This window comes from Leptonychotes weddellii, chromosome 8 (assembly GCF_054177405.1).
Source record: "Leptonychotes weddellii isolate Sample4059 chromosome 8, ASM5417740v2, whole genome shotgun sequence".
Taxonomy (NCBI): Eukaryota; Metazoa; Chordata; class Mammalia; order Carnivora; family Phocidae; genus Leptonychotes; species Leptonychotes weddellii.
Window position 1 is genome coordinate 85021552 of NC_138376.1, and position 12027 is coordinate 85033578.

General features: G+C 43.2%; 1 protein-coding gene across 6 annotated transcripts in view; it reads right to left on the reverse strand.

The window, feature by feature from the left end:
* FYN (FYN proto-oncogene, Src family tyrosine kinase) overlaps positions 1-12027 on the reverse strand; it is a 211075-nt gene that overhangs the window by 113334 nt on the left and 85714 nt on the right. For 5 of the 6 annotated variants that reach the window (XM_081828828.1, XM_081828830.1, XM_081828824.1 and 2 more), the window contains one exon: positions 1709-1778. The exons of the other annotated variant lie outside the window; for it this stretch is intronic. The gene's annotated coding sequence lies outside the window, so the exon portion shown is untranslated. The remainder of the gene's footprint in view (positions 1-1708; positions 1779-12027) is intronic. 6 annotated transcript variants of the gene reach the window in all.

Below are 12027 nucleotides of genomic sequence, written 5' to 3' on the forward strand. Positions count from 1 at the left end.
CTCCCACTCCCCCTGCTTGTGCTTTCTGTCAAATAAATAAAATCTTAAAAAACAAAACAAAACAAAACTGAGGTTTAATTAACAGCAAAATTCACCCTTTTATTATAGAATTCTGTGAACTTTCATGAAACAATACAGTTGTATAAATACTGCTAGAAATCCAAGATCCAGAACAATTTCCTCACCTGCTACACTTTTCCTGTGCCCCTTAATTGTTTTCTTTAATTGGAGCATGCTGCTCTGTGCAGTAGCAAGCTCCTCACCTCTGAGAGAATTTGGACTCCTTTCTGTCACAGGTTCTGTAGAAGAGACTTGTTTTGGCTAGTGGGAGAATGGGCCAGACAACCCTTGAGGCCATGTCCATCTCTTCGATTCCATGAAACTGGAGGGGTCCACCTAGGGACACCAATCTTAAAAACCAGCCCATCTGCAGTGAGTGACATGGCTGATTCCTTCCAACCATAGATAAAAGCCCTACCCCAAAGCCAAATTCTTTTAGTCGAAGCTCAAAAATTTCAGCCCGATACCTGGATCTCTGCGAAGGGTATATAATAAGCACAGATGAAAAAAAATCAAAAGAAAGGTTTGGAAATGAAAGCCTAAATATGGTAACTACTCCTGACTCTTCTTTTCCTTCTCATTCTTTTCATTCAAAGTAACATTAACTTCAAAACCGAAACAAAACTCTAACAAATGTAACTGTACTTGTCTGCAAAGGTGGCAGGAAGGGAAGTTCAATTAGCCAAGCTTGTCTAAGAATGGGTAGACAGGAGTGGAGAAGATGATAAATGTCTTGGGGCTGCCACAGTGTGTTATGGAGTGGACTGTGGAGGATGGACTGCGGTGACCAGCTGTGACATCCCTTGTGACAGCAAATGTGGTGTGACCAACCCATCCACGGTGGCCCTCCTACTGGGAGATATGTACACCTTTTGGTGGTTTGACTTCAGTCAATGTCCAGTTTCCAAATGAGGCTGTCCCGTTACCAAGAATAACTGCTCCATCGAGCACCTACTATGCCCCAGCACTACCTAGCTCATTTTATTCTCACCACAACCATGTGAGGTGTGTAACATTACAAGCCTTGTTTTATAGACGAGGAAACTGAGGCTCAGAGAGTGGATGTAACAACCAGTTAGTGTAGAACTTAAATTTTAGCCTGACCCTGAAGACTGTTCTTTTTACTACTGCTGGCAAGGTATTCTGGGTGGTTGCTGGACTTAATGTTCTTGGTCTCTTGGGCCACTGTCATGCTGGGATTCCTGATTCCCTTCAGTTTCCCGTTGCCCAAACAGCTAACTGTCCATTTCTCATTTCAACAGCTAGGCCGTAAGGATTTCTCTGCGGTGGAGACTCTTTGTTGCTGTTGTTATTCTATTGGTCTGCACGTTATTACTCTTATATTCCATGGGTTACCTAGACCGTAAGCTAAACTGTCAAGGGTATTCTTTACCCTGTGTCCAGAAGCTTCCCTAAATCTAGACTTCTTTTTAAATCTTAGAAAACCCCACATTTCTTAATAACATTAGCAATAACAAGAAAAAATGTCATACTGTCAGCAAGTGCTGATTAAATGTCACATCTAATTATAAAATCCTATTTTGTCTAAGTTTAGTGCAGATTCAAAAGATGCACGAAACAAGGCAATGGCTTCCCTTTTGGGCACCACTTTACAACAAAAGGTATTAGAAAATGCAGCAGCACTTACCAAAATTTCCCCCAACTATCACAAACTTTATATACACCACATGTCTTCTTCTACAGCTGCTGGACCGGTCCTGAAAAACAAACCACGACAAAAGGAAAAATGCATTGCTGAACAGAAGTCATTTACCCTTCTGGAAACCACATAGTCTTCCTTGTTTGGGGCACTCATCCACGTACCAAACTCTTACTGCCAGATTATTCTCCGTTTTTCACAGGAAGATGAAACCATTTATAAATTAACAAATAAATAAAAGTCTGGAGAATGAAGTAAACCAGAAACTTTGCTCAGACTTTATTTGAATTTTTAGCCCTTTAAAATAATTGAAGACAAAACAATGCAAAAATATCTAAAATTGAACTCATAAAAATTTCCCCCAAACCAATTCTTTTTCCTGTTTCTTTCAATAACACACTCTCTTCTCCCTTGCTGGCTGTGAGACCCTTACCTTTCGTTTCTAGACTTCATTTTCTTACCTGTAAAATAGGGATTATTGCACTGACCTCCCAGGGTGGTTATGGAAATTAAATGAGATAAATTTAATGACATATAAATGTCACAGCAAGGCTTAAAACAGCATCTGGCATGCAGTAAACACTCAGTGCATGCAAGGAGCTATTATCGGTCTCCTAATCACCCAGGCCTGAAAACAAACATGGCCTTCCTCACCTCCTCGGTGAACCAAGGTCCCAGCCTGCCCTTCTAGTCCTGCGGGTGTGCTGGAACTCACCGCCTTCTCTCTATCTTATCATTACACCAGCTGGCATCGCTCCGTGCAGAAACTGGTTTCCTGGCCCCCGGTTTCTTCCCTTCCAATCCTGCTCTCACGGCTCTGCAAGGCATCCTTCCTAAACGCAACTTAAAGCCTTGTGGAAACACCTTCCACTGCTTCCTGTGACCTACAAATTTATCTGTGAAATTACATTAGCCTGGGACTCCAGCTCCCCTCTGCTTTATCTCCACATCTTCCCGCCGGAAGCTGCAGCGTCCAGTCACCTGTCCTGCCTGAGCCCATCTGCATGCCAGTTCCTTCCCTGAGTGTCTCTGCCTCATAACTGCTGGTAGGAAGCCTAGCCATTTTCTGAGGCAGGGGCTCTTTGTCCTTTTTGTCCTGTAGCAGTCTAGAGACATGTTTCTCAGAATAATGTTTTTAAATGCTTGAAATTAATGCATGAAATGAATAGGATTCAAAAGAAGCATATTGATCATACAGTTATCAAAATATAACAAAATTGTGATGTGTTTCTTTCCATATTTAAATAAGTTCCAGCAAAAGTCTAAAAATTACTGTAATTTGAAGTACTGTTGGGCATAAATGATATTTTAGGGTATCTATAACCATAATATAATATGAAAATACCCATAATTTCTATTGGTGGCAAAGAACTAATGCTACTTTGTAATACAAGGAAATATTAGATTTCGGTTAAGGGTTAGTGAAAATAATTTTTTCTTCTCCATCCAAGTTCACAGAGCTCCGAATTCCATTCATGGACCCACGTCATGAGCCCCTGCTTTTAGGCCTGGCCTAACTTTCTTCTTCTTGAAGCCTTTCTTTCTTTCTTTATTTTTTTAAAAGATTTTATTTATTTATTTTAGATAGAGAGAGAGCATGAGCAGGGTGGAGGGGCAGTGGGAGAGGGAGAAGCAGGCTCTCCACCGAGCAGGGAGCCTGATGTGGGGCTCGATCCCAGGACCCTGGATCATGACCTGAGCTGAAGGCAGATGCTTAACCAACTGAGCCATCCAGGCACCTTTCCTTGAGCCCTTTCTACCTTGATTTTCCCAATGGCTATGATCTTATCTCTCTTTGTTTTTCTCTTTCAAAAATTATGTTTTATTTGTTATAGATACTTGAAATACATTTACTGTATCCTACTTTTTAGGCTGTAAGGGGAGGCACTATTTTTTTTTTTTTTTAATTCCTCCCATGGCTAATAGTGTTTTGCCTCACAGCACACACAGGCAGGAAGGCATGTGGCCGGCACTGTTTGAATCAATCAGTGAGTCAAAGGGCTTTCTTGCCTGCCCCACACAGATCAGCTAATATGACTATTATTTCACCTCTCTTTGGCAGGCTATGAGGTCCTAAATATGTAGATAGGACCCCTAAACACTCCATATTTAGAGTATAAATTACTGAAGTTAGGCAACAAAATGTTCTCTGCTTTTACTTCTCTCTAGAGCGTGGATGCTCAGTCAGTGCTGCTGACAGACCTCCCAGGAACAGACCAGCGGTCCAGGCAGTGCGTCACACAGGGGGCTCACAGTCCCTGCCTTCATGGAGCACCGAGTCTAGCAGGTTTCCCCACCTGGTGGAGAGTAGCTGGGCACCTCTCAACCTTTCAGGGCTTCTGCAAAGATGAGACATATCTGGTGATTTCCTAAGTATGGGCACCTTGGTGACCTATGTAGGCACGGCCATTGAAGAGTTGCTCTGGTTTTCCATTGGTCTCACAGATGTGAGCCCGTGGTTCCAGTAGATGGAGTGGTGAAATGTCATCTTCCCTCCTAAATGACACCATCCTTGCATATGAAGTCGGAGATGACAACCCTGCCAAAGAGACTGTCTCAGGAAGGTCTACTTAACACCTGGCTGCGTATTTCACTCTGAGCCCCACTGGGTCTATGATGGATCTGCCCCAGGACGGACACCAGTCCTTTGGTCTTACCAGCTTTTTCCCTAAACAGCTACAGCTCAGGACTCCTGTGCATCTTTTATTAAGAAAAACTTAAAAATAATAGATTAGGGGTGCCTGGTTAGTTCAGTTGGAAGAGCATGCGATTCTTGATCTCAGGGTCATGGGTCTGAGCCCCGCACTGGGTGTAGAGGTCACTTAAATAAACTTTAAAAAAATCACAAAATAGTTCTCCCTTTTCAAATGATGATAGCATGATGATTTTCTCCACTGATAATCACTCATAAAGGTATTGTGGCCATTTGCTTTGGCATAAATCCACCACCGGCAGCATTTTTCATGCTCAACCTCATATCCAGTGACCCTGAGGACAGTAGGGGTGTACTCTCTCTCCCCGAGAACTAAGACAGATGACATATTCACTCAGATCAAAGGCTGGGCTTGGCACACTCTTTTTAAACTTAAGGACATTTACATCCATCTCATTTGAATTTGTTCTTTTTGAGACACATTAGATATATGGTATTAAATAGAAAGAACTGAAAGATAATGAGGAGGGCAACATGACTGTTCAATCTTTTGTTTCAAGAATTATGACATATATATCCCCATAAATAAATAGTAAGATATTAATAGGCATTCCCACACAACACATTGCCCTGCATGAACTTTTTGCTTCTACTACATATCATAGACCCTGTGCGGCTCCTGGTTTAAAGGATAACATTCTCATTACCATCGGAACAAGTATCTCTAATACAGTTCTCATCTGCACGGGTCATTCCTTCACCCTTCTTCCTAACAGATCCCCTATATCTCTTCAGCCACAGTGCCTCAGGGGCAGGTGACAGCACTCCAGCTGGAGGGTGGGGACCTGAAGGGCCCAGGGCTTTGTGGCATGCTACCCAGTGATGGTCAGCATCACCTGGGAGCTTCTGAGAAATGTCAGCTCTGAGGCCCTAGCCCAAACCTACTGAACCAGAATCTATTTTATAAGATCCCCAGGTGATCTGTGTATCCACAGGGTTTCAAATGCACTGATCTAAGGGGAACACATTCCTCTTGACAGTGACAGGTTCAAGATTAGGCATGTGACCCAATTCAGGCCAACAAGATGTCAAGAATGTTTTGCTGGGAGCTTCTCATTCTGAGATAAATTCCCCCCTTCTGAATGTTGTGTGGGATATGATGCCTAGGACTTCTGTAGCTACCTTGCTCCAGTCTAATGATAAAGCTGGCCCAAAGAGGAGGGCAAAGACAAAAGTCCCAGGGAAGCAGAGTTGGGGTGACTGCATCAGGTCAACCCTGAAGTCTGTGGAACCAATGGAAGTCTAGTAAATTTCTTATTGTTCAGGCCTCCTTGAGTTGGGTTTTCAATTACCTGAAGCTGGAAAGCATCTTTCCAGCAAATCAGTGTCCAGTAAAGCATTATAAAAAGGACAGAACACCGAGACATTGGGCTTAGTCATATGCTCAAGAGTCCAGACAAGTCAGTGCATTGACAGGCAACAGTTTAGAGACTTGTTTTGTTTGGGGAACTGACCCAGGAGTATTTCTGGTTCTGACAACCTTTGTTCGCTTTGTGCATTTCCAAAAGCTTTCCAAATCAGCTAGTTTAAATGATCAACCAGAGGAAGTGCTGAACACTTTCCAAATTATTTTAACCAGAGCGGTCAGCAGTTGCTTTCCCCAGAAGCCACATGGATGTCATTTCCTGTAAAGACAATGGGAGACTAATTGCTCAGCCTTGGACTCCAGCAGGGAAGACAACCTGTGACATGTTGTTACTGGCAGGGTAAATAAGGAAAAGCGTGAGGATCTCAGAATCTGCTTCTGAGATTTATCCACTCCAATAACTTGGGGGAAAAGTTAAAAAGCACCAGCTGGTCTAGGAAAAGATTTGAGGGGCTAGCAAATTAGATAGTCACCTACAGCATTTTTATGTACACTGGTATTTATGGAAGACCTTTCTGAGGAAACCAAATAGACCTGCTCTTGTATAAAACTATATAGGACTCTGGTGTGATTTTGCTTCATACACAGGAGTGATTAGTCAAGGAGAGCTGGGCGTCCAAATGGACATTATTTCTTCTGTGTGTTACAGCTTCTTAGCCACAACAGGATATTTTGAGGGATGAGTTTGCTGTGTCAGCTTGATGAAGAATGTGCTTCCTATCATGGAGTGAAATTAGTTGGTTCTCCACAGAATGTTTCTTAGGTTCTCTCACCTCAGGTCTTTTTTTCCTCTCCAATCCTTTTTGCTTTCTCTTCCCTGGTACCTTATATGCTTCCAAAGCTCCAACCATCACCCCTTGTCATGAGTTTCAAACCACACTCCTAGATCTCTCACCCATGCTCCCAGTTCCTCTGCTGCCTCCTAGACATAAAGTACTTTGAAGTGGGGACTTCGTTTTGGTCACTGCTATATTATCAATGCTTAGCACAGTAGCTGGCACTGAGTATTACATGTTTGTTGAATGAATGATTGAAAGCCCTCACTTGGAGTCTTAGGATGGTTCACAGAAGTTCTTGCCATCACCTCTTAACTGGCCTCTCTGACTTTGGTCTCTCCTTTTCCCACTCTATCCACACACATGAAAGCTCTGAATTATAGCTCTGATCAGGTCAGTGCTAGAATGCTCCAGCTGGGAATGACTTATCAGCCCAACCCTGCATTTTCCAGGTGAGGCACTGGTCCCACTGAGACCAGGAGACTTGCCTACGGTTTTACGAACAATGGGTGGCAGAGACAGGATTCTTACCCAGTGGTTCTTGCTACCATGCCATTGACTAGCTCGAAATCTTCAATGGTCTTTCAGTAGGACCTAGTACAGGGCTAAGTGTGTAGGAGTCACTTAAAAAATATTTGTTAATTGACTGGATAAATGAGTGGGTCTCTTTCACATATACCAATGGGTTTCAGTTTTTCTTAAAGTGGAATACTCTATTTAAAGAAAGACAATTCCCCAGTACACAAAATGGAGAAGAGAGGAGCTGGTCTGCCCCTGCAGTGCTTCTGAGCCATCTCCTAGGAACCTCAGGGCTTGGTGGCCCTGCAAAAAACCAACAACTTACGTAAACTCGAACTCTTCAGCTTTGTACTCAAAGCTGCCCACTATTATTCCAAACCCACCTCAACCTTATCTTCCATTTCTTTTTCCTCCTTCATGCCGAGTCCTACCAAAGCACTTGCTGTTCCTGGCACTTGCCCCTCCCCTAGACCTTCACACGTTGCTGGGTAGCACACCACAAAGCCCTGGGCCCTTCAGGACCCTCACCTCACACTGTTTCTTCCCTCTTAGGTGCTCTTACCTCCACCTGCAAGAATGGAGAACCAACCTGTCCCTCTGGTCCAACTCTAATATAAATCCCTCCCTGAAATTCTTGCCCAATTTCTTCCACTGGGATTAATCTCATTCTCTTTGTACCTCTACTATATACCTTACCATACCATCAGCTTCAAGGGAAAGAGCCAGTTCCTTGAGGGCAGGAACTGACTCTAAATTTATCTTTGAACCACTGGCACCTTGCCTGGCCCAATGCCTTGCATAGAAGAGGCACTTCTAGTCGTTTTGTTGCATTCAAAGGGCATTATCCTTTTTGGTTCACCTTTGTAACCAAATTACATACATTCTGTAATGGGGATTCCAAGTCTTCCTCTAGACGATACAGGTTGATGATAAAGCCAGCACACACTTGTGGAGCCCACTTGTTAAGAAAGAGCCGTGGGAGTCTTTGCTGAGTCTTATTTTCAAAAGCGAGAAATGTGGGGGCGGGGAGAGTGACTTCCCCTCCCCTCCACAGCTCTCCTGTGGCTACAGCTCTCCTGCACCACGTGAGGTACAGGCTGGGCAGCATGTGCACAAAAGTAACAATATACAGTCCTGATCCTTCCATGCTATTATATTCTCTGTGAGTCTAAAGTCAATTGTCTGAAAAATTAAAGTGTTCCAAATGGTGGGATAATGCATTAAACAAGCCAGTGCACAAAGCCCAAGCACAAGGGAGGAAGATGGGAACCAGAAAACACAGGGTTCCCTAGGAAACCAAGCTCACTTTATGACTGACTGTGGCTTTCGCTCCTCTTGGGGGAGGAAGGGGGTGCTCTGAGAAGGCACCACTGACCCATCTGCTTCCCCTGCCTGCAAAGCCCTATCTCTTCTGGCTTCACTCCAAAAAGTTAGGGAGACTCCAGCGAGGCTTGGTTGTTGCTTGTTTTATTATTTGCTTGAGGGGGAGTAAAGAGCAGAAGAAAAGAGGAGGGAGAGAGACAGAAAAAGAGATGAGCACAGAGGGCACTCGGCCAGAGAAAGAAATTACTGACCACAGAATAAGAGGCAGGAAGGTAGAACTACAAAAGGCCAGTTCAGGGAATCAGAGTCTCACTGTGAGCAGGGCACCACCAAACCAGTAGATGAGTTTATCCTCAGCTGCCCAAGAGGCCAGCTCTGAAGTCAGACTAGGGAGGTATATATTTTGGGTTCACTGGCACAAATGGTTGGACTGAGTCATGCAAAGGGATGGCTGGAAGGGTTGGATGGGGCTTTAGGGCTCCCCCTCGCCCCCTGCAACCTTCATCAGCTCCAAGCAGGAGTAGTAATAATTTCTAATAATAATAATAAATTATTAAGTTTAACCTTTGGGCTGAAGACACCCAGTTTATTTGGGGAAGAAATAAATGCCTGGAATAATTAATTAGTTGACTGCCAGAAGGAAAAATAAAGATTCTGCTTCTATAAAACTCATGAGAATGAAGTATATATTTAAAATAATCATGTCTTTTCTTAAATGAGTTAAAGAATGAACAATGAGGGCACATGGATGGCTCAGTTGGTTAAGTGACTGCCTTCAGCTCAGGTCATGATCCTGGAGTCCCAGAATCAAGTCCCAGGATCGAGTCCTGCATCCGGCTCCCTGCTCAGCAGGGAGCCTGCTTCTCCTTCTGACCCTCCCCCCTCTCATGTGCTCTCTCTCTCTCATTCTCTCTCTCAAATAAATAAATAAATAAAATTAAAAAAAAAAAAAGAATGAACAATGAGTTTCTGTCAGGTGATCACATAACTTATGGATCAGGTAAAAAGAAAAGAGAAACTGTTTTTGTAGTACACTTGAATTGTTTCTGACTTGTCCTTGTGAACGAAGCTACCTCTAGGCATCTGCAGTCCAAGGTCTGAACAGAAACACTGCTTTGCTCTGATGCAGGTGTAGCTTCTGGACAAGTCCCTGAGCTCTCTTCCAATCTGAATACTACTCCCAAGACCCTTTGGACAGACATTTTGCAGTGGCTCCTGGGAAGACCTATGGAATATACACGGTATCACAATGCTGCCAAGATCCAGGTTAATAATGATGTGTGCAGAGCCCCTGGAATGTGTAGGCTTGCTACAATATTAGAATCCCAGAATCCTAAGGATGAATGAAATGTTAAAGAATATCCAGTCTGGTAGTTTTAATACTATTTTTTTAATATAAGAACCTTGTGAATTCATACACGTGTGTCACATTTTCAAGGTTTATACTAAATGCCAATATATTAAATTAAAGTAGAATAGGACAGTCCTGGCTCAAGGGGGAAAGGCCTCAAAATGCCACCACCTGGGGGCGCCTGGGTGGCTCAGTCGTTAAGCATCTGCCTTCGGCTCAGGTCGTGATCCCAGGGTCCTGGGATCGAGCCCCGCATCAAGCCCTGCATGGGGCTCCCTGATCAGCGGGAAGCCTGCTTCTCCTTCTCCTGCTCCCTCTGCTTCTGTTCCCTCTCTTGCTGTGTCTCTCTCTGTCAAATAAATAAATAGAATCTAAAAAAAAAAAAAAAATGCCACCACCTGGGCCATCCTCCTGGCCCACTTGGCACTTCTGGGGAGCCCTAATGTTCTAAGAACACTGAAAATCCCAGATCTAGTTCCCTACCCCCACCCAGGATCTGCATCTTGTCTTCCTCTCTTCCAGCCCAAGCACGGGTTTGCCATGTGGCAACATGGGTGACCAAACACCTCTACCTTCCCTCTATCAAGGGCCTTTTTTACCCACCCCCAAGGGCTCCACATTATGAATGATTTCACCTCTCATAAAAACTGCATTCCTGAAGCGATAACTAATTTATTTGTCTAGTGAGACCTCAACTTAAAGCTTAGCCCTGCTGTGCTTGCCTAACTTGGGAAAATTCCTTAATAATGTAAAATAGACATAGAAACCCAGTAGAAACTTTTCTTCTCCTCCTCTGCTTCCTATTTCTTCAAAACAATCTCCATCAAAGAAATACCAAATACTGAGGAATAAGTCCAACAAAGAATAAGTTTGAAACAAAACACTGAGAGAAATTAAAGTCCTAAATAATAGAGGGTTGTGTATGTAGAAGGACTGGAAATCTCACTATTTTTCAGATGTCAATTCTCCCCAGGTGCCTGGCTGGCTCAGTTGGACGAGTGTGCGACTCTTTTTTTTTTTGCGTTTTTCATTTTTTTTTTTTAAATTTTATTTTATTATGTTATATTAGTCACCATACATCATTAGTTTTTGATGTAGTGATCCATGATTCATTGTTTTCGTATAACACCCAGTGCTCCATGCAGTATGTGCCCTCCTTAATACCTATCACTGGGCTAACCCATCCCCCACCCCCCTCCCCCTCTAAAACCCTCAGTTTGTTTCTCAGAGTCCATAGTCTCTCATGGTTTGTCTCTCCCTCCGATGTCCCCCCTTCATTTTTCCCTTCCTTATCTTAATGTCCTCCGTGCTATTCCTTATGTTCCACAAATAAGTGAAACCATAGGATAATTGACTTTCTCTGCTTGATTTATTTCACTTAGCATAATCTCCTCCAGTCTCATCGATGTTGATGTAAAAGTTGGGTAATTCGTCCTTTCTGATGGCTGAGTATTATTCCATTGTATATATAGACCACATCTTCTTTATCCATTCATCTGTTGAAGGGCATCTCGGTTCTTTCCACAGTTTGGCCATTGTGGACATCGCTGCTATGAACATTGGGGTGCATATGGCCCTTTTTTCCCACTACATCTGTGTCTTTGGGGTAAATACCCAGTAGGGCAATTGCTGGGTCATAGGGTAGCTCTATTTTTAATTTTTTGAGGCACCTCCACACTGTTTTCCAAAGGGGCTGTACCAACTTGCATTCCCACCAACAGTGTAAGAGGGTTCCTCTTTCTCCACAACCTCTCCAACATTTGTTGTTTCTTGCCTTGTCAATTTTTGCCATTTTAACTGGTGTAAGGTGGTATCTCAATGTGGTTTTGATTTGAATTTCCCTGATGGTTAATGATGATGGACATTTTTTCATGTGCCTGTTAGCCATTTGTATGTCTTCTTCAGAGAAGTGTCTGTTCATGTCTTCTGCCCATTTTTTAACAAGATTGAAGTAGTGATCAAAAACCTCCCAAAAAACAAGAGTCCAGGGCCTGATGGATTCCCTGGGGAATTCTACCAAACATTCAAAGAAGAAATAATACCTAGTCTCCTGAAGCTATTTCAAAAAATAGAAACAGAAGGAAAGCTGCCAGACTCATTCTATGAGGCTGGCATTACCTTAATCCCCAAACCAGGCAAAGACCCCATCAAAAAGGAGAATTTCAGACCGATATCCCTGATGAATATGGATTCCAAAATTCTCAACAAAATCCTAGCGAATAGGATCCAACAATACATTAAAAGGATCATCCACCACGA